This window comes from Rhinolophus sinicus, chromosome 16 (assembly GCF_057876585.1).
Source record: "Rhinolophus sinicus isolate RSI-liver-muscle chromosome 16, RSI-T2T, whole genome shotgun sequence".
Lineage (NCBI taxonomy): Eukaryota > Metazoa > Chordata > Mammalia > Chiroptera > Rhinolophidae > Rhinolophus > Rhinolophus sinicus.
In genome coordinates this window covers 37,243,144-37,267,253 of record NC_142516.1, presented here as the reverse complement: position 1 = coordinate 37,267,253, position 24,110 = coordinate 37,243,144, and the positions used below count along the sequence as shown (strand labels likewise).

At 38.1% G+C, this 24,110-nt stretch overlaps 1 pseudogene; it reads right to left on the bottom strand.

Moving 5' to 3' along the window:
* Nucleotides 1–23,034, bottom strand: part of LOC109457297 (Y-box-binding protein 1-like) — a 102,008-nt pseudogene extending 78,974 nt beyond the window's left edge.
* Nucleotides 23,035–24,110: the final 1,076 nt, after the last annotated feature.

Here is a 24,110-nt window from a genome sequence, read left to right as displayed (position 1 = left end):
ATTGGGTCAAATTCTTTGATCAAAGTTAATTTTGTTATAATTTAATTCCTTTAACAAAAAAACTCTACTACATGAATACCAAATTAGCTTTATTCTCACTATTTGACAGCATTTGGGGCTGGTTCTTTTCTACTATTTTTCATTCTCATGTTTCCTAGAAGTATGTACCCTGAATGGAAGAGCAGTTTTCCTCCATCCCGGAAGGACACCCAGTTCAACCCCATTTGCATCCTTGAAGGGACACACATGGAATGTGAAGAAAGAATAGGCCTAGGCAGCCAGACAGCCCAATCTACCCTGGGAAAAAAAGAAATTGTCTTTAAATCACATTTTCCAGGAAGGATACAGGGAAATGTCATACAATAACCACTCCAGCTAACTTGTAACCACTGCTGCCACCACCGCTGTGCTCTGATTTCATACATATTACTAGAATATTTAGTCCTCACATTGACAGCATGAGGAACAGATGAGAAAACAGGCTGAAAGAGGTAAGTCACTTGTCTACAATTACGAGCTATAGCAAATTGTGGTGCCAGGATTCAAACTTGAGTCTGTCTGATTCCAGTGATCACTCTTTATGAAAAACATATGATGTTATTTATCTAATGAAACCATAGAAAAAAAATATTAAATTTAACCATCATTATTTCATTGCAGGCTAGGTGCTCAACAAAAGAATAATGGCTTCTTCCAGCACTTTTATCTGGGATAAAGCTGTCTTTCCGGCCCTTGCCCTGAAGCCAGACAATTCTATTTCTCCCTGTATGTGCCGGAGACTTTCAAGCTGCTGCCCCAGAACTGGAGCTCAGAGTGAGTAAGTCTGTCAGCAAGTAAATCCATGCACGGGCCCTTTAATAGCAATGCCTGGGATTCCAGCCACTCTTTGTGTCACTCAGTGACAATTTCTGCTGGTTTTCACACCCAGAAGTTATGGAGACTTCCCTTCCTGGCACTAGAACCCTAGGCTGGGGAACCTGGTGTGGGTTGTATTCTTCAAAACCCCTCAGTCCTGAGGGAGGGCCTTCATACCAGAGACATCTCTCCCCATTTTTAACTACCACACAAGAGTGTAGGACCAGCCTGTTTTGTGTCACCCCTCCTACTAATCTCAACATGGCTTCTTCTGTATATCCTTAGTTATAGGACTTCTATTCAGCTAGACTTCAGGTGATTCTCAATGGTGGTTGTTCTGCAGTTTAATTGCAATTTTGATGTGGTCTGGGAGGAGGGGAGTATAGTGTTTACCTACTTTGCCATCTTGAAGCCCTCATTTTGCTTTTTTTTAATGATTTAATTTGCATTATTATATTATCTTAAACAATTTTAAATTAATACATTAAAAGATTTAAGTAGTTTGTACTTCAACCAACCAGTGACTAGAGTAAGTTTCAAGAAGACTTCATGTCAGCTACATACCTCCAGGAAAGCTACACCTACAGTATCATAGAGAAATGTCCTCACATGTCTATCTTGTCATCTTGTAATTCATTCCACTTGCTCAACTCCTTGCAAAAGTCTATTTTTACATGAAAATGATTTAAAATAATTGTAAAGCTATATTCTTAATATAGTGATTCAGAAATAGTTTTTAATTCCTCCAAATATTGTCTGTACTAGGTAATAAGGATACAAAAATGATTGAAATTGGCTTCTGCTCCTGAGACTAAAGAAGACACCCAAGTAAGAAAAAATAATCTCCATACAGTATAATGAATACTGGAACAGAGGAAATGCACAGGAACCGTGAGCTAAACACTCCTATTTGCACCTGATCATACTATTAAATATGCTGCCCATTCCCAAGTAATTCCTAACATGTGATCTCTAAAAGTTTATACATTCCGAATTTCTTTGTCATTTCCACTCTTAGGAATCCATTAATTGTACCAAAAGCAAAGAAGATTGTGGTCATATGGACAAACTGCTACAGGCCAATTATTAATAGCAATTTACTACTATCTAAAAGCAAACCAGAGAAACTACTCTTAGCAATGATAACATTACCAGGACCTAAATATTTTTCCTGCTTTGAGGAGCAGTAGGATTGAAATAAATCTAGTCAAGAGTGAAAACAAGAAGATTGAATGTAAACAGTTTGTATAAAAGCATACACTTGACATTTCCCCTCTAGATATACAGATTAAGAGGCTGTCTATCAATGTAAATCAATTCAAAAGTTGAGCCTGACTTTCTGCTCCCTCAAAAAATGATTTGCAGGTATTTGTGGCCTTTCATTTCAGTTTGACTATTATTTCACATTTTACTTGTAATTCTTAAGGAACACTAAGAACACTTATTTATCTTTCAGTCAGTTTTACTGAGGTATAATTTACAGCCAGTAAAAGTCACCCTTTCTAGCACCTAGTTCTAGGAAGTTTGACAAATGGTTATAGTCATGCAACCACCACCATAATAAAAATAGAGAATGGTTTCATCAACCTGAAAATTTTTCTCTGCCCCTTGGAAGCCAAGTTTTAGCCCTTGGTAACCACTAATAACTGTACTGTCCCCACAGTTTTACTTTGTCCAAAAAGGCATATAAATGTAATCAAAGAGTATGGAACAGTTTGAGTTTGGCTTCTTTTACTTAGCACAAGGCATTTGCGATTCATCCATATTGCTGTGTGTCAGCCATTCAGGAAGTGTAGATGGGGATATTTTCCCATTCAGTCTCCTTTATTTTCTACAGCCAAAGTCTATATGCAAAGCCTGGAACTCTCACCATTTACAGCTTTGTCCATGTTTAAGAAGGAATAGATACAGGTATGGCTGTTTGTTCCTCAGTATCCCAGCGTAAGAATAAACACTCTCAGGGGATAATCATAATCTGTGGTTGTTGTAGACACTAAGTCCTAAGTTCATGACATCCAAACTTTGTTAGTCAAATGATTGGGATATAAAATTAATTAGGAGACACAAGCAGAGCATGGTATGGTTTTCATTATTTTTTATCATTGCAAGAGTCATAGTATGCATATTTATAATTTAGGGATACAACACATTAGTTTTCTTATCTGACCCACCTCTTGCCAAATGGAATTACTGTTGAGGTAAGGGGATCAAGAAGATAGACCTCTTAACAGAAGTAGAAGACAAACTTTAGTCAATTAAGTTCTATCTTCATAATTTTGGTTCTATCCACATATCATTATTTGTTTAACAATTTATATTATGTGGTTCGCAAGTTTAGTAAGATAAGTTCATTTTCAAAAGAACTTGTTTCTTACTATTTTTAATGGAAAACCTTTGCCATCAGTAAAACTATGAAAAATATCCAACAATTTAAAAAGCCTACTGATATGAGTCAATGTACCACCCAAATCATACTGAATTCTTGAGTATCAGCAGTGGGGTGCATGTACACACCCACATACACTTTTGGAAACACTGCAGCTACAGTAGCTATCCCATGCTTTAAATGGTTTATCCTTGACCATGTGTTCTCTGCACACTTGGGGCAAAGAGTTAACATAAGAGCACTAGCAAAGTAAAAATTTAAAACCTACTTAAAATTCCAAAATGTAACATGTCTTTCTGCCTACATCAGGCATTGGAAGCCTACTGCTTATTTGCCAAAGAGGTCACCAAGGCTCATTTTTATGGACATATGGACCAGGTGCACCTTCTTACTCATCTCTGCAAAGTGCTACATGTCAGGCAAGGCCAAGGCCAGTGTGATTCAGTAACCCAACCTGTACCCTGTTAGCTTACAACTGACACATGATCTGTATCTCCTCCCCCTAGGCTAAAAAATGAAACAGAACTTTGGCCCCAAGAGACTTAAAAAATTTATTCACCAAAGGGCATATTCATATATTCATGCTAGTATAATCTTCTTATGTATTTGGGGGTTGCTATGGGAATCTATGCAGGTAAGCATCATCTTTTAAAAGGAAACACATTATTAAAATCACTTCTGACCCATGGTTACTACGCCCTTTGACAAGACAGTTGACCTTCACAATGCTAATCATCTCATCTGTTTGAAAGGGACTAAAATGTTCGTCCCGCTTCCTGTTTAATAAAGCTATCAAAAGGATTAATGAGAGAAAACCTCTAGAACACTCCAAGCTCTTTCCAAAAAGGCAGCAGTAAAACAGCAGGTGTGTCTTGTGAACATACATTTGTCTTCTCCCTATAAACTCATCCTGAAGGACATCAGGCTTCCAGCTTATATTTAATTGGCTGATTATGTTGTCATTCTTGAGCTCCTTGCCAAGTTACAGGGAAGAGTTTTCTTGGAAACCATAGTTTCCAAACTTTCTCCAGCTATGCAATTTAATTACATCTAGCAAAATGACAACAGGGCTCATAATTAGCCTGGAGATTAATTACTGCTAAATCAGTCCAAACACCACAGCTACCAAATTCAACACAGGTGCTTAGGCAAAGAGAAAAGAGTTTTCTCAGTACCCAGCAGAAGGTGGACATGGGAGATATGCTTTATGACTCCTTTCCCACAAGTTTAAACCTGTGCAAAATGCCTTGTGTCTTTATAACCAGAATGTCCCAAGATATTTTTAAAATAACTAACATCACAAACATTCCAAATAGTGATACCATATATTCTCACATGTACAATGACTGGAGCAAACTTTCTTTCTATGAAAATTCCTGCAACCTAGAGCTCCCTTTCCCCTTCTCATTTTATTGAGGAGTCTAGAAATCCTACATAATTCATCTGCTGTTTTCTCAACTATGAATGAAAGAATGATACAGAGAAAATTAAAAAGCAAGCAAAAAAATCATGCTGTACCTCGTGTTCATCCTGTGATCTTTAAAAGTGCCTATAAGCTGGTAGGGGGATCACCATTCCCCCAGAAAGAGTGATAAATTCATTGCCAGATGAAGACTGGGAAGTCGCCACCACCCACTTGGAAGCTCCTATTCTCTACCTGAGAATCACTGAAAGGGGAAAAGGACGCATTAGCTAGATAAAGCAAGGAATTGATGCCATTTACGAATGCTTCCGTTTCTTATTCCCTTTTACCTGTAAGTTACTTGAGGTACCGTTAAATATATGCGGACATAGGATCCAACAAAGATGAATTAAAATCCCAAGTGATTATAATGTGCAACCAGAGTTAACAACTGGTCTGGAGTAACGAAGAGGTTGGCCAGATGGTACAACTGTGTAAGACTAGGAAATGGGCAGAACCAGATAGTGTAGGACAAACTAGGTCAGAAAGAATGAAATTACAAATCAAAATTCCAGAAGCTTGTTTCCAAAAAATGTTTAAAGCTATGTGGTAATAGATGAACGCTTGATTCTTAAACCATGTAAGAAACAAGCAAACTGTGTCTTAATTAGATGCTGATAGGATCATGGTGAAGAAGCATTTTAATGGGTTTGTAGTACATATGTGTTTGTTGGTTTGATTTTCTGTTTGCTTATTTGTTTGTGTGTTTATAGGAGTTGAGGCTTGGGGTTTAGGTTTTTTGTTTGTTTGTTTGTTTTTTAATAATCCTGATATTGACTAAAAAGAATAACTGTTCATATAACCCAAAGGGAAATCCATGGAAAAGGAGGAGGAAATAAACTCTGGAGAGGGCCTTGTGGAAAGATTTAATAAGTGACATGTACGCAAATGTACAGGCCTAATGCTTGTATCCTAGCCTACAGGGACTGGGGAAAGCTGCTGCAAAGCCATTTGCTTGCACAAGACTGGAGGAGAGAGTACATGGCTGCCAGGAGAGGAATGTTGTCAGAGCGGCTTCGGAACGAGCACAGCCGTGCTCTCCAGCACTGGAAGGCCCGACCACTGTGCAACCAGCCGCACCACCATCTGTACAGGGCTGTTCCTCGGTGCTGGGCCAAACCCGAACTGTGCACCCACCCAGCCCCGGGCAAGATCAGAGCAGGTAACACTCTAGAGCACAGCTCTGTTGGCGGGGTTGCAGGGGTATCAGGCCAAGGAGACAAAGACCTTCCAGGACAGCTTCTGCATGAGGGTGTCCATTGCCATGTCCACACTTGTACTTGCCATGGTAGGAAATTATGTTCAGAGAGGGCATTGCTCAGGTCTGCTTGGTGTAGCTGCAATTTGAAACCTGAAGGCAAATGTACAAGACTCAATTGTACATCTTACTTCCTCGATGACCATTGGCAAATCATTTCATTTCTGTGAACCTCATTTTCCTCATTTGTAAGTGGAGGAAATACAGACTTTTAGAGTTCATTTAGTCTATCCATATTATTTTACAGCTCAAGAAACTAAGAACCAGAGAACATACAGTGAATTCTCAACTTCATCCAGCTAACTGACGGCTAAGCAGAATTCACACTCAAATTTTCCAGCTCGAGTCAGTTTTCTTACCCAACTGGCCCCTTTTGCCTCAATACTCTCCATAACTCATAGGATGGGTTTAAGAAAGGATCTTAGGAGAAAGTAAGAGCTTCTGATTCAAGATGGTGGACTGATGACACATCACTTTTACTGCCTTCCAAAAGCCCATAGGATTCATGGAAAAGATTTTAAAAAGAAGGGGAAAGAAAAAGAAGAGAATTAGAAAGGAAAAAAGGCCCAGCAATGAACCATAATGTGTAAAGGAATCTTGGAAGATTGCAAGCACAATGGGATTATATTGGTGGAGAAAATTTTTCAAAAATAAAAAACCATTTAAGTTAAAAAGGGTTCATCAATAAGAACTTTATTAAATATATATTGTACTTTATATTTAAATAAGGTAACATTAAATTTTAATATTAAATGTATTAAATATATATGATTTATATATATAATATTAAATACATTATTATTCATATGTATGATAGACTATTACTATACAGCCTTTGGAATTCATAAAAGTAGGGAAGATCTACATATACTGACATGGAAAAATGTTATTAATGTAATATCAAATGAACAAAAGCACCAAGAATGTCAAAACTATGTAAATAATACCAGTCTATTTTGTGTGTGCATATAAGATGCTTATATGGTAAAAATGGCAAACACAGTGCTTGTTATGTAAATGCCTACAATGCTGCTATAACACCATTTGTATATAAGGAATTTGAGACACAGAGAGGTTAAGTAATTTGTTCAAGGTCACAGAGCTACAGTAAGTGAAGGGGCTGGGACACAAATCAAGGCCATGTGGCTCCTGAGTCGATGTCTTAACCTGCAACTGTCAGCCTGTCAGAGCAGCAGAAAGGAGCTCTGAAAGATAAACATCCAGGTATGAGTTACAGAGATGAGGAGTGAAGACTTCCATTTATTTTTATTTCCCTGTAGTTTAATAGTCCTCAATAATAATGTATTATTTCTTTAAATTTTGTCTCAAAAATTATTACACCATAAAATTGGCTCTTTTTGACGTACAGTTTTATGAATTATAATACATGCATGGACCCATGTAACCACCAGCACCACTGGGATACAGAATAGTTCCATTACACCCCAAAACTCCCCTTTGTTCTCACTTTATACTCAAACACTTCCCCCACCCCAAACCCCTGGTAACCACAAATCTACTCTCTACAGTTTTGACTTCTTCAGAATGTTGTACAGTATGTAGTCTTTTGAGATTGGCTTCTTTCACTCAGCGTAATGCCTTTGAGATTTATCCAAGTAGTTGTATTAATCAAATAATTTGTTCCTTTATATAACTAAGTAGTAGTCCATCATATGGCTATAGCAATTTTTTATCCACTTGCCCATTTAAACACATTTAGGTTGTTTCTAGTTGTGGGTGATTCTGACCAGAGCTACTATACACATTTGTATACAGATTTTTGTTTGAACACAAATTTTTATTTTTCTTAGACAAACACCTTGGATTGTATTTGCTAACTCTTCTGGTAAGTATATATTTAATTTTAGATGAAACTGCCAAACTGTTTTCCAAAGTTGCTGCAAATTTTTGAATTCCTAGTAGGAATGGATGAGAGTTCTGTAGCTCCACATTTTTACCAGCATTTGGAATTTTCAGTATTTTTTATTTTAGCGATGGTCATAGATGTGTAATACAAATATATTACTTGTTTTTTTAATTGGGGAATATTGGGGAACAGTGTGTTTTTCCAGGACCCATTAGCTCCAAGTCAAGTCATCATTTTCAATCCAGTTGTAGAGGTCACAGCTCCATGTGGGAATTGAACCGGTGACCTGGGTATTGTGAGCACTGTGCTCTAACCAACTGAGCCAACCAGCTGCCCCACAAATATATTACTTTTGAATTTAAAAAACGGAATAATAATTGAATGGCATTGGCAAGTATAAGGCAAATAGGTTATTTCCTAAGCTGCTGGTAGGTAGAGATATAAATGTAATTAAGAACTGTTTGGGAAAATTCCATTCATACATTAAATATTTCTTGAGTATTTAATACACCTGCTGTGCTCCTCATATGTGTATTTCAAAACCTTAGGAATGTTCATGTACTTTATAATTTTGCTTTTCATTTTATCATCCTTATTTTTTATTTATTTGTAATACCCACAGTTTGCTTTTGTAGCACAACACTAAAATGTAATTAAAAAGTAAAGATCAAAAAAGATAATATAACAAAAACAAACTCATAGATACAGATAACATTTTGAGGGTTGCTAGATGGGAGGGGGTTTAGGGGCGGGTAAAAAAGGTGAAGGCATTAAGAAATACAAATTGGTAGTTATAAAATAGTCATGGGGATGTAAAGTATAGGGAATATAATCAAGAATATGGTAATAACTATGTATAGTGCCAGGTGGAAACTAGTCAGGGGGATCACTTCTTATATAAGTGTCTAACCACTATGCTGTACACCTGAAATTAATGTAAAAATAATATTGAATGTCAACTGTAATTGAATAATTAAAAAGGAGGGAAAAGATAAAGGGGAGTAAGAGGTTCAAAGTTCCAGGTATAAAACAAATAAGCCTTGGGGATGTAATATACAGCATAGGAAATATAGTCAATAATATTGCAATAGCGTGGGATGGTGCCAGGTGGTTGCTGGTCTTATCATGGTGATCACTTCTTTAACCCAGGGAATATAATCAATAATATGGTAATAACTAAGTATAGTGCCAGGGGGGTACTGTGGAACAACTATGATGTATACCTGAAACTAATATAATATTGTATGTTAGCTATATTTTAATAAAAACACTTAAAAAGAGAGAGAAAAGTTGGGGGTAGTGTAGGAATACAGGGGAGTGGGTGGAACACCTGTGTGTTCTTGTGCCTTCATGCTTCTCTTGTAAAGAAAGACCCACATATCCCACTCAGATATCTATCTCCCTGCTTCCTCTCACTTCTGTTCGTACCCCCTTCACTCAGCACCAGTAGGGAAAACTGCTTCCAAAGTATAAAAGTACTGCGGCATGGAACGGAAAAGAGGAAGGGGGTGGGGAGGAAAAAAAGAGTTAAGGAGGGAGAGAGAGAAACTCTTGGAGGAGTCCCTATCCCTCTGAACCTCAAAGCCTCTGTATTAAATGCCTGAAAGTCCTTTACCTTATACAATAATCAATGGCTTTTCCCACTAAGTTCTCACAGCCCTATCTTGTGTTCACAGGGATAGGAGGAAGGGCTGGAATAGGAGACCACCTGTTCCCTTCTCTGTCTCATCATTTGCACACTTTTTCACCTCTCCATAGTCTACATATGAGTGTCATTATTTGCCTTTTCTATGGCTTCTCTTGATCTCCCCTCCGTATTTTCCTCCACGATATGTCCTCCATGCTTTTATGAAAGCAGGGGAGGAGGTGGGATGGGTACCTTCAGGAGTGGTTATATCCTTGGCTCTGTTCTTCAAGCCAGAGGAAAGGGCTAGAGAGTCATTCATTAATGTGATTACAAAATTGTGTAAAGATTGCTAGGGATACAAAAATGATTAATAGATGCACTAAATAATTGTTATTTATATTAACAACTTGTTACTTAGAAAAACATTGTCTTCTAAGGATATATAAATCAAGAAAACAGGAAGTCCAGACAGAGTGTACTCAGTTATAGAATTTTGCCTATTTGTTCCACCCTGAATCTATCTTTGTTTTGGCATCTACATGTATAAAAAGCACCATAACAGGTAAAAGATTTAGTTTATTTCCTACAAATGCCTTGTGTTTGACAATGAGAAATTAATTTGGGAAAGTATAAGGGCCAACTGATTTTCTGGCTGTCGATTGCCCACTTGCAGATTATATATGGAAGCCAGAAAAAAATGTAGAAACAAGGCAAAGAAGTGTGCCTGGACTGGAAGACAACAAGGGGCGGCCCAAGAATTCAATTACAGTAATCCCTGCTGGCTCAGGACCTCCCTGCATCTTTGCTATATCCTTCTTGTCAAACTTGGGCCACATGGGCCAAGTGACCATGAATGTAATGCACTACCCTCCGAAAGACCTCTTTCTGCTGATTTTGTATGGATTGTCAACATCTTCAGTGATAGAGCAGATGCAAGAAAAATCACTTTCGAAAATAAAAATCTGTATTACCAAAAGGCTGACCAACATGGCCTCAGACTGAAGGAAAATCGGAGAAAGAAATTATCCTCAGAAACTACATTTACCTAAGGCAAGTATTCTATTCAGGGAAAGACTTGCACTTCTCCGCAGGGCAGTCTCAGTTGGTTCCTGACCCCGATCCTCCTAAATCAGGTGAAATTTAACTACGTGGTTAGAAATGCTTTTCTTAATTCCTTTTTGTGCAGGGTCTTCATTGTAGAGGCCTAGAATTGTAAGTTTGGTTGAATATGTGATTATGTATTTTAGTCCAGATTTCACAGATAGGACCCTGACACCTAAAGAAGGGAAATGACAACAACGTCAAAGCAGAATCACAACAGGAAAGAAAGCTTTCAGATACTCAGTCTATAACGTGGTTCAAATTAATTTATTTTACACATTTGCTATGCCTTCTCAAGGAGAGCTGTTCAAATGCATTCCTTTTGGAGATTACTGCCATCACCTATGACAAATTGTGTTTTTATAACATTTCCAGAAATGCCCTTCAGGAAAGAAAAAAACAAAGAGGAAGAGGAGGGGGAGGAGAGAGGAAGGAGGAAGAAAATCTTCAAAATGCACATGAAAAACTACTACAAAGTAGTTGGAGAAAAACACTTTTTCATTAAAGCTATTTTTAAGGATAAACATCTCATCCTTTTAAAGAAGATTTTTATTAAAAATATAGCTAACATGCAATATATGTTTCAGGTGTACACAATAGTTATTCAACATTTATATACCTAAAGAAGTGATCACCATGTTAAGTCCAGAAACTATCTGACACCATATCACGCTATCACAATATTACTGACTATATTCCCTATGCTGTATATTACATCCTGATGACTTATTTGTTTTATACATGGAAATTTTGACCTCTTATTCCCCTTCACCTCACCCCCTCTTTTTAATTTTTCTTTTTCTCGTTTATTTTTTTGAGTTTTCAATTTAATTTAATTTTTTTAATTAAAGTTTATTGGGGTGACAATTTTTAGTAAAGTTACATAGATTTCAGGTGCATAGTTCTGTAATACATAATCTATATATCACATTGTGTGTTCACCACCCAGAGTCAGTTCTCCTTCCATCACCATATATTTGATCCCCTTTACCCTCAACTACCAACCCCCTCCTCCCTTACTTTGGTAACCACTAAACTATTGTCTATGTCTATTAATTTTTGTTTCTTCATTTGTTTGTCTTGTTCTTTCGTTGTTTTCCATTTTATATACCACACATCAGTGAAATCTTATAGTTCTGTACTTTTTCTATCTGACTTATTTCACTTAACATAATAATCTCAAGATCCATCCATGTTGTCACAAATGATACTATTTCATCTTTTCTTATGGCAGAATAGTGTTCCATTGTGTATATATGCCACATCTTCTTTATCCAATCACCTATCAAAGGACACTTTAATTTTTCAATTAGAGTTGACATTCATTATTATTTTATATTAATTTCAGATGTACAGCATAGTGGTTAGACATTTATATAATTTAAAAAATGATCCCCCTGACTAGTCTAGTATTCACTAGTCTAGTATCTTTATATCCCCATGACTATTTTGTGACTACCAATTTAAACATCTCATTCCTAATGAGTTCCACATGATTCTAAATAATTTATAATTTTCCCATATCTTCATTGTGTTCTAGTTTTCCTGTTATATGGAACATGATGCATAACACAGCTGCAAATTAATTTCAATATCTCAATCAATTTTTTAAAAATGAAGTTCAGCCACACTACTTTTACTATTACTATTTATCCAAGAACTACTGGCCTTCAAAGTGAGTGAGAATAAAAAGGATCCACAAAAATGGATAAGATTTCTGGAAGCAAAGATAAGTAATGGATTTTCTATTTCCGAAGAGCTCAATTTTTTTGCTATATAAAAATATATTTAAATTCATTTATGATTACTTACAATCCTATCTAATTTCCATGTTATTACCCATATTGAAGGTAGGGAGCATCTAAAAATAATAAGTCTGACTGAGATTCTCTCTCCTCTTTGGGTACTAGCAGAGTGACTGCCAATGCTAGTTAAATCCTCCTGGTTAAGCTACCTCTCCTTATAATACCTAAAAGAACACTTTCATTTCAGGGCTTTATAAATAATAATCATAACTAATAATTATTAAGCTTTAACTATGTGGCAGGCATTCTTTTTAGCAAGTAACTTAAGCAAGTACTAATGCATTTAATTTCCAAACAAACCGATAAGGTTAGTACTACTATTATCCCCATTTTACAGCTGAAGAAACTGAGGCAGGTGAGGCTAAGATCCAGGTTGTCAAAGTCACACAGCATATAAAAGTAGAGCTGGAAAATGAGGCCATGCTTGTGAAGAAACAAAACCTATTTATGACCAAAGTATGTTGAGTTTACTAAAGAGTTAGTTTAAGTACATGGGAATAGGTAAGGCTACGCAGTAAATAACAAAGAATTAACATGGATAACCATGTTATCCATGGGTTCATTGTTCACTCTGCCTCACTAATAGCTTATGCTAAATCAATTAGCAAAAAAATGGTTGGAAGCTGATCTTTACCCTGGGCCACACTCCTGTCTTCCTGCCTGGTGCTGAGGTGTTTCCTCTGCTTCCAGTGGCTCCACATCTGATACTCATCCATGACACCCTTGTCTGGACCACTCAGTGCTTTTTTCATAACGAATACATCTATTATTAGCAAGAGTTTGAACCCCTTTCTACTAGTGCACAAATTTCAGTCATTAAAGGAGAGAACTTTAATGCCTTAACTCAAAAAATTCCGTGTGAATGTCCATCGCTCTACCTTCACCAGCACTGCATAGGCAATTCTTTCAACTGGCAGTTCCTCTGCAAATGCTTTCTGAGAACCTGTGAATATCCTCTGGGTTTTACAGATCTGCCTGCTTTGGGTAGTAACCAGTGCAAGGGCGGTCCATAGACATGAGCTTCTTAAACTCTCAAGTTCACATGAATCAGCTACAGATATCATTCAAGTGCTAATTCCAGCTCAGTATCTGGGGTAAGGCCTGAGATTCTGCATTTTCAACAAGCTTCCAGGTGATGCTTTTGCTGCTTCAAGGATCACACTGTAAGTAGCAAGGACCTGAGAGACTTGTCATTTCTTCCTTACCAGTTTCTTCTATCCCACTATAGATGCCCAAGTATCCTCGCTCCATCTCCTCCCCCAGCTGCAATACCCGGGTTATAGTCTTTTCACAGGCAACAAATGCTGTCTCGTCAGGATTTGGGTGATTTTTTTCTTTTATGTTTCTATGGTCACTGACATATACATTTCTATGCACTCCTAAGGACATATTTGACAAAATAATCTAGAAATTTTCTAAAGGTAGTAATTCAGGGCAACAGAAAGAATGAGAAAAACACCATAAATAGATAGGCTGTAAAGTTGCCCTCTCCTCAGCTCATATTTATTCTTCTCTAGCAGCTAAAGGTAGAACTAGGAGGAAATGGAAAATAGACGAGAGGAGGGCTTTGCCCCGGAGAGCTTTCATCAGTGAAGTACCAAAGTAATTACTGCACCTGACAAATTCCTACTCCTTGTTTTAGCCCAGTTTTAATAAAAGAAAGATTCAACAATGGTTTATATTACCTTGCGTTGCCTTTAATTTCATCAAGCTCCAATATGAAGACTTGCCACATTTACACTAAACTGCTTTTTGTCCTGAAGTTCATTTGTGAAGGCAGCCGCTGGGGCTTTAATCATCTTTTCTTCAATCTTTCATTTCTAACACACTGTGATTGATAATGGCTCTCCCAGGCTCCCCTGCGAACTGGGCAAATTCTCCTTCGTGTCAGTCCCAGGTAGTCAGTGGCAGAGAATGCATCCACTAATTAAGAAATGAAAGGCCATTTCAAATGCTCTGGCTATAAAGACTTAGTAGTTCACATTCACAGTGGGCCACATGCAAAGGTAAGGTCCTCCAACCTGCTGGACCAGGCTATATATTTCACCGAGCTTGGGAACAGCAGGCAAATTCTTGGCATTTCAGAAGCTCTGTTGAAATCTGGGGTAGAGAAATGCTGCTCATGTTTGAGAGCACAAAGCCCTGAGAATAACCTTCTCAGTATTAAGCAGATCACGGGAGTTCAAATCTCAATCACTGAGACACCATTGTGCCAAGGAGCACTTAGGAAAACCTTGAAAATGTTTTATGCTTACAGGATAACGCTTTTAGCATTGCTATTACTTAGAAAGCTCATTTCCTATGACTTTCTCTAAAAACCTGTAGGCAGCAAGCTCACCCCTTTTGCAGGATTTGAAGAGTATTTAAAACTCAGTCTAATTTGTGGGCAAGAAGGTACAAAATTTATAATGCAGATATATGAGTCAGGAATTGACATGCAATTGAAATATGGTATGCATTATGTCTGTGGAGTAAAAATACTCAAAAGTACCTCATTTCAAAAATGCTGGAACATTTCTAATATAGATCTGTACTTAATATGTTCTTATAGGGCTTTTAAGGATTGTGGCTGATCTCAGTCTTGTGAACCAGGAAGCTGGCCTGGAATCTAAAGCAATGCCTTATACCCTCCACGCTCAAAATACTGGCTTCAGAACATTGCACACTAAAAATAGAAATGATCCCAACAAATGCTCAGCCTTGACCAGGCAAAAAATAAACCTCCCTATTCCTGAGATCCGATAACAGGTGTTTTAGTGAAATGCCAAAGAACGAGCCAGAAACCAGACACATCATCTCTGCAAAAGCCTGTGCCAACAAGGAGAGCAAGAGTGTGGAATGGTAGAGAACTGGGGAGTTATCAGAACGAAGAACTGTAAGGCTGGTAAGACAGAGGAGGGCAGGGAGTTGCTTTCATGAGACCACTGAGCTTCCTATGACCATACACACATCAGAGAACTATTTGAACGAGGCCAAGGAACTCAACAGTTGGTATTTAACACATCTACTTAGCCAAATGCATCTGTCCATTTATGAGTGACCTGAATTACCTTGGGTTTCACCTATTTGTGAACATAACAAAAGTTCTAAAAATGTCAGAAAGCAAAAAGTTGCTGGTTTATGGTAGCAGTTTAGTCTCCCTATGTGCACACATACTGAGTCCTCCCCACCCCACCCCGACCCCAGTACTTCCTGGGCATCCTTAGAGGTGTCTTGCATGGGTTCCAGAAACGTGTTCCATTTGTTCTTCCACTTTGGCAGCCACTGGAATGTCAAATAAGATATCCAAGGACGGTTCTACAACACTGACACTGCTGTATGCCCTCCATGACAGAGCTGCCTTTTCCAGTGCTTCGTCCTCCAGGAAACCTGGGAGAGTGGTTTCCACCCTGAAGCTGGCAGGACAGCACTGTGTTATCTTTACTCTTCTCTGGATCATGTTCCATGCAGAAATGCAGAGATGCTCTCTCTTCCCTTAGGACACAAGCCTCCTGTGAGGGCTGAGCCGAGGAACTGAGAATTGTTGCTTCCATTTCTCCATCTCTGCAGCCAGGCATTTGAATAAAACTCATTCCAAACTCCAAAAACATTTCTGAAATGCTTATACATAATTTGAGGCTTGATATTGACAAAGTGAATTAAAGGTCTCTTCTAGGAGCTGAAGTTTTCAGAGAGGCCACCAGAACGATAGCTCATGTATAGACTCAATGGCTGTGTTTTCACAGTTTAGCAAACAGTTCCTACTTGAAGTAGTCTGCCCCATAAAAATACTCGTCTTCAGACAATGTGAAAACAAAGTAAATGCAATATTGTGTAATAAGGAGCACAGTAAGGCTTACCTGAGTAACATGCATAACGAGGCAGAAATGACAAGTGACCTGGATTTTTTTTTTAACCTTTTCTTTTCCTTTCCTTTAGAATTTTTGGGAAAAATCGCTAAAAATGTGAACTTCTAAGTGCTCCTTCAGGCAAAAGTACTGTACATTCTCATGTTTGAATTTGATATTAAATTTCAGCATCTTATGCTGAAATTCTTTCCTAGAGAACTGAATACAACTCCATACCCATAGACAATTAAAGGTGAGAGCAGCTCAAACATAACCTGGGTTAGCCAGGTGTAGCCTTTCTTCCCATGTGCTGACTGGCCCGACATCTAGGAGTGGAAAAGGAGTGGAGGATGCAGGGTAGAGGAGGTGGCAGCGCTCTCTCTTCCCCAAGACAAAGAGGGCTTACTGATGATACAGACTCTTCTACAACAGAAGCCTACATATTTTATAAAAGGTATTTAGTGACTAAAGGAGACATAATCTAAACATTTCTTCTGCTCTAATTATATGTATCTATAAACAAATCCCCAAGAAACAAAGCAAGACCCTCCAGAGAGCAAATATCCTCCCCAGTACACTTTGTAATCTTCGTTTGAAATGAATTTATTATTAATAGTTTGACTTTATTGTTGATTTGAGAATCTTTGCATAAGAGATTGTAAAAGTAAACAAAATATATCCAATACTTCTCAAGGAGGGAGGCCAGAAGAACCACCTGAGGAGTTTGTAGGAATAGAGATTATTGGCCTTGATGTAGCTTTAATCACTATTTACAATTATACACAATGTAATTCTATGCATCCATGGCTTTTGCCATGTGACTTAGAATCCGTGCCCCACTGCATTCATGTTGAGCTTGGCCCTACAATTTGCCAGTGAATGTTGGGTGTAAGAGGCAGTGTGAGTTATAGATGATGTAATACAGAATTGTACACCTGAAATCTATGTAATTTTACTAACAATTGTCACCCCAATAAATTTAATAAAAAAAAAAAAAAAAAAAAGAGGCAGTGTGAGAGTTCAGGACTGAGAACTCCAGGGAAATCATTTGTTTCCATTGGCTCTCTTGAATTCCTGCCATTTGCCATATGAATAGAAGGCTGGTCCAAGGATGAAATGAAACTTGTGGAGAAGATTCAAATCCAACATGAGCCACAGCCTGGAGCCTGGAACCCAGGGTCTAGCCTCACCTATTTCAAGTGCATCAGACCCATAGACCTGTGAGCAAGTTTTGGGGATGCTCAAAATGCAACACTGCTGCAGAAATAGCTGAGCAATGCACTCCTTACCCCTACCTCTACATAAGACATAGATACATATATATAGTCCCTCACCCCGAGTGGCTGACTCCACGGAGTATAATTGGAATCGATTTATAGTCTATCGAAAACAGTCTAGAAGCATCTTTCTCAATTTATGCAGCAGTGGGCAATGCTTAACTACTTTAATTCTACAGCACAAATTTGCAGAGTTGTACAGAAATTTACCGTATGATTGTCTATTTATTTCCACTTTGTGCCAGTTTATAAATTCTCTTCATCTTTCCATTACTTGCTCATCATGAGATTACATGATCACTTAACACATCAATTCTTCAAAGGGGGCAATTTCAATTACATGGAAGCCTCCCAACGTTGTCATTAGGAAGGAAACATAGTAGGCGGCAAAATCCCAGGCGAGATGTTCATACGGAAGAACTAATGATTACCTCCCAAGTCCACATTTCTTTAATTATAGCATCATGTTCAGTAAAGTTAAAGCTTTGTCAGTCATCTGCTGGAATCTCTGAGCTTGAAAGGTTTATGTATTATGCGGGGAAGGGAACTTGTATCATTCAAAATGGATATGTTGTACAAGGGAAGGTTACCGTCAAAATGGAATGAAATAGATGGCACTACAGTCTTCCTTTTTAAAAATAGCAAATTCTCCCAAAAGAGAAAAAATAAATAGAAGAGCAAATCATCTCTGTTGTTACATTATTCTTCTCTCTTGCGATACCCCCAAAGAATTCACTCTACAGAGTACACACTCAAATATGAAAAGCTTGATTGCTAGTCCCTACAATTGCATAAATTAATGACAACTCTCCACCAAGAAAAGATCCATTTCGATGATGCTTCTAAACAACATCTAATTTTTTTTTCAGGGCCCAAATAAAATATAATAAGTTATTTCAGCTAGTGCTTCTTGGGCTAAATATGGCAAACTGTAGCCTAAATGAAAGAAATACTCGTTTTCGGTGATTATTTCTTCTCTGAAGGATAAAATAAATCTAATCTAGACCTTTTACAAGATACACTAGTAAGCTGGGCTTAGGACTGCTCTATAAACTGCAGAGGTTTGACCCATGGGGTTGGGGGTGGAGGGTGGAGAGAAGAGTGGGAATAAAAAAAGAGAGAGGAAATACATCCTACTGAAAACAATGGGGACAAGGAAATTATCCAGTCTCTTCTTGTTAGCACCAGACACCCTGTCACTCAACTGACCTATATTTTCCTTTCATGTTTGTGAAAGGAGTGGAGAAGGGGATAATATTTTCCTGGGAAAGGATTCTGGCTAAAGCAGTATTAAACAATAGTACAGTTCAACGGAAAAGGATATCAGCCTGGGGCTAAGGAATTGTGGTTCCTGTCCTAGCTTCACTACTAATTTTCCCTGTACCTGTAGATATACCAGAGCCCCTCTGGGTCTACATTTTAACACCTGTAAAATGGATAACCCCTAAACTACCTCCTTCCAATGAGTGTAACTAGCACAGAAGGATTTATAGACAATCTTATGCAAACAATATTATTCTAGCTAAGTGATGCTTACAAAAAAAAATGTCTATCTTTCTACTTGTATCAATTTGAATGTATTTTTATTTTTTTATAAATAATGTGGTAGGTAACGTGGCCAAAATGCAAATAAGCCATTCTAAATGAGTCTAGCTAACTTTTATTAGAATTGATTTTTCAAGAATGGACATCAAACAAGTCTTACAATCTGTCTCAATTTACCTTTCTAGAGTCATTATCCCACTGTCTACCACCTTTCTAGTCACAATGAGCCACTGTCATATCTCAACTATGCACTTTCCATTTTGATTCATGCTAGTCTCTCTCTGCCTAGAGCCCTTCTCCATTACAGCCCCTGACAAAAAAGCACTAACAAAAGGTCTTTGAAGGATACCTCTGTCCCATTCCCACACACACTCCCTGAATATGGTTCCTTATATCTAACTTCCCCTTTCTCCCCCAATTTTTCCCCAGCTTCTCCTGAAGTGTCCTCTTTCAGTTCTTTTCATGGTGTCAGCAGTCCTCCAGTACACACAAAACTATCCCCCACCTTACCACCCACCCACAGAATGACAGACATACAGACTAGCCCATTTCATGTTTTCTATACGTGACTACACTTGGCTTCAGCGGGTACCAGTGGAAGCTTCTACAGACTCAGTCTGGAAGGAAGAGTGGAGTCTTCTTTGGGGGAGGGGCACAATTAACTCTCCTCACCTCTCTCTGCCTGCATTGCTGATGTGGGCAGGGGAGCTCCTCCTGGAACCCAGAGGCAAACACAGCTGGTCTCTATTATAAGTCGCCATCTTCTGGAGGTCACCTGGGCCGGTGTATCTGAAGGCTGAACCCTCTACCCACACCTAACCTAGGAAGCAACTCATAGGACTCTGTTATAAGCCCAACTCCAACTCAATGTCTGAATAACTTTCCCTGGCCATATTATCCTGAAAGTGCACTTTTTGCTTTCCTGAGACAGTTTTTACTTGACAGAAACCCACATTAACCCCTGGAGACAACTAAGATGCTGACTGGTGCAAAGTTCATGCCATCTCTCTGATCACCAGGTTTCTACCCTTGTGATGGGGTGGGAGCTTCAGTTCATTCCACCAAGGAAGAATAATTTCAAGTATGAGTATGTGTGTTTCATAAAGAAGTACATGACTAAAATCACTTGAATGTATAAGCAAAGACCCCCAAAGGCCTAAAGTGGAAAAAAAAAAATAAAACCTGCTTGTGAATTCTCACAAGTGCACTTGGTGAATTGCAAGTCCCAGTAGGTTCAATGAGGGTGTAAGTAGAATCTGAGTAATGTGATTCACCTTATCTGACTCTTTCCCATCAAATTAATGGAGGATTTAATTCATATTTCAAAAAACATAATTGAAATAGTCTTATGCACAGAATGATCCAATAAAACAAATTCATTGCTACATCACACAAGTCTGAGACAAGTAAATCTAAAATCTTTCTATAGACCCTGTGTACATTTGTTTATAAAAACAAAGAAGACAAAAAGATTATTTCTGCATCTTTCTCATTGAATGGACACAGATGGTTTATACACAGGCATTTAAAAAGTATTACCTCCTTTACAGATATGTAAATCTAGGCTCAATGGTGACGGGTTAATTATCCTGTTACTATCCCGGTTATATATTTAATTTTCTAACTTCATGATTTTGTCTCTCTTTTTTTTATACTACAAAAGTTGAATCTTTGGAAGCTCAAAATACCAGAATCTGTTAGTCAATGATAAGTGTCCTGGATTTTCAGAACTAATTTTTAATGCAGAAAGATAGAGCAAATCTGAGATAAAACCCTCCAACCCAAGCTTGACTGTTAACAACTTTGTCACTGACCCAGCATGTGACCGAGGTCACTTCACTTACCCTCTTGGTGTCTTGTTCCTTCATCTGGAAAATGAAGGTACCGTAATAAGGGCTCACTGCCTCACAGGGCTGCAAGGAAGAGTCATGAATAATTCATTTCCCACACTCAAAACCAGAATCGTAAAGCACAGTAATAAAATACGAGCAATTGAAGACACAGGTGTTTTAGGATTCTTAAGTTAATGAGCTAAAGTATTGCTTAGCTTTCAAATGCAATGGCAGGCATATTTCAAAACTTGGATAATATTAACCCTTAAACTGGGAAGAAGATTTTCAGGGAGAAAGCAGTTGGCGATACCTCTGACAAATTTTGGGACCTCACATGTATGGCCAACTTATCATGTACTGACTGTCTGAGCTCAGGAAAGGCATTAACCCCACCAATCTTTCCTATTCCCACCTTCAGAAATGATGTGTTGGATTTGCTTTCACTAAGTTCACTGCCAAGCCAGAAGTTCAAAGGTTGCTATCATTGTGAGGCATCTATTCCTTTTTTCCATAAACATCAATAGAAATTACTTCATTTTACTGTATAGCTCCCTTTTAGGTAGTCAGATTTCCAATGGGAGGCCAGAGTTATTTTTATATACACTCAGTTGGGACCTTTTTCAAAAGAAAACATTTACTTTGTTTTCCTTGTTATAAATTCCACAATTAAATTATGTGGAAATGTATTTATAAAGAGATAGTAATCCATTATCTTACCTCTCTTGAGAAAACAATTTGGTACAGTTTCCTCCACACTTCTGTGAAAATACAAACATGTATTTTTTTTACTATTAATATTTTAATAAATATTTACAGGTTTATACTATATATACATTTTTTGAAATTGTCCTTGTTTTTAGAAAAACCTTCCTGATCAGCAAGTACAGATCTAGCTCATTCTTTCTTATCAACTGTATTAGATTCCTTCATGAATCTGTACCATAATATGGACATCGTTTTGATAAAATTTTTGTCTAATTTGCCCAATCAAAAATGTTCTGTTCAGAATATCCTTATAGAAATAATATCTTGGTCCACGTAAATGACTACTGCAGAACAACTAACCCAAGATGGGAGTGTGCAATCATATTTTAGGATGTGTTTTCGTTTGTTAACAAACCAAAACACATCAGTATTCACTATTTAGTCAAATACGGCCCAGTACACTGTCCTGTAAGGCAAATGAGAAGTATACAGAATACAAGTTATGATGTACGTGTATGCTATAAACTTAATTAGCCATTTGTCTCAAAATTATTACATCTTTTTTAAAATGTCTGCTTCCTTTGTTTGTTATAAATATTCATCTAGATACATAAAATATACTAAGCAGCATTTTGTCTGCAACCCAGCAAGCAAATTCACTGAGGCATGAGGGCTATATAAGCAGTGGAGCAGAAGAGCATGCTATTACATGGATAAATGCTCTGCAGTTACTGAAGCGGGGCAAAAACAATCACAGGGACATGGATTTCAGAATATGCTGCACCAACCATATTTGGGGGGATTGGGGAAAAGAAAGGGATTGTTTATAAATAGGAAAAATACAGATCTCATGATACTTCCTAAAATTGAGTGTGTTTAGTCTCATTCAGATAAATTGTTACTGTTATGCTATCTGCCTATCAGATATTTGAAATTCATCAAGAAGCCATGGTCAGTGCACAGACATGTATAATGAAACATTTTATAGGATGATTTCCTTTTAATCACCAAAAGGTCTAACAGGGTGGTTGGCCTGCTTCCCTAATAAAATTTAAATAGCTTTTGCCTCAGGTCAAAGTGAAGTCGGCCATCCTACGAGGAGTTCATCTGTGACATCCATAATCATTGCTGCCCAGTCTCAAGAGACTATTTGAGATTACTGCTTCTGTCAGAAAATAAATAAATAATGAGAGAGAGAAAAAGAGAGAGAGAGAGAGAGAGAGAAGCATTGCGTAGTTTTCTAACCCAAACAAATTTTAGTCCATGGTCCATATCTTTGCCTTATTAAGGACTGAGATACCTCATTCTATGTCCTCCTGGCTTGGCACACCTCATAATTCCTTCCTCACCATGGCAGAGGTCAGCATTTCCCTGTGGAAGAGACCACAGCCAGATGCCAGCAGCTCAGAGACTCTCTGTAGGCTCCATTCTGACCCTTTGGGCTGTGGCCTTGAATCTCCAACGTGGTCCTGTGGCTTCTCTCCCATTTCCTACCTCTCTGCTTCATCCATGTCTCTGTTCTTATTTTCTGCTTGACTTTTAGGGGTGGCTTCAGCCTTGAACTATCCCGAATGAATCCCTTAGGCCTATTCTCCAAAGTAAAGCCCATATCCCAGGGCCCAAGGAACTTAGTATCTGGGAGGAGATTGAACCTGAGCCTTTAATTGGTCAATCACACATGGTACACATATGTAAGGATGGGCGTGCACATGCATTTGCGCGTGCACGCACACGCACACAAGCTAATAAATCTCAAGAGACTTCCTCAGGATATGGCCTCTCTCCTTCCACATCTTAGATCCATTTCCTTTATGTGGGTACCTTACTATGCTTATGGCAGTAAGGTAAGATAGCTGGCAGTGCTGTCGTTCTTCAAGTTCAAGCCCAGCAGGAAAATGTATCTGCTCCTGTTTCTGAGTTCTCAGGAACATACTTGACTATATTTTACTAGCTTTCAATCTGTTTCAAGACATTCCCTGAACCAATTGTTTTGGCCAGAAAAATTTAAACACTGATGCCTCCGAAATTCACTTGAAGCACAGGGATTGAGGACGGGAGAGACTCTCCAGGGAAATTCTAGATTTATTGTCGGAAGAAGAGAGAATGAATGTTCAGGTGAATGATCAAGTGCCTGTATATTAATATAACTGGATCAATTGCTTCATATTTATAAAAGTTAAGAAGCAATTCAATCAAGAGTTTCTAAGGACTCACAGAATCAGATTATAGAAAGCCATCATCTAGCTCCTGGCTATTAAAATGTGCTTCATGGACCTGCAACAACAGCATCATCAGGAAGCTTGTTAGAATCGAAGAATCTCAGGCCCCCTGGACCTAATGAATCAGAATCAGCATTTTAACAAGATCTCCAGTATGTACAGTAAAGCTGAAAATTAGTGATCCAAACTTAACTCTCAGTTTACAGATGTGGTACCTGGGATGAAGCAAATGAAGAGCTTTGCCCAAGGTTATACAACCAATAAGTGGTAGAATTAGCACAGGAAATAGAATCCAGGTCTCTTGTCATTCCTAGGAGGTTTTCTCCAGGTTGGCACTACTTTGC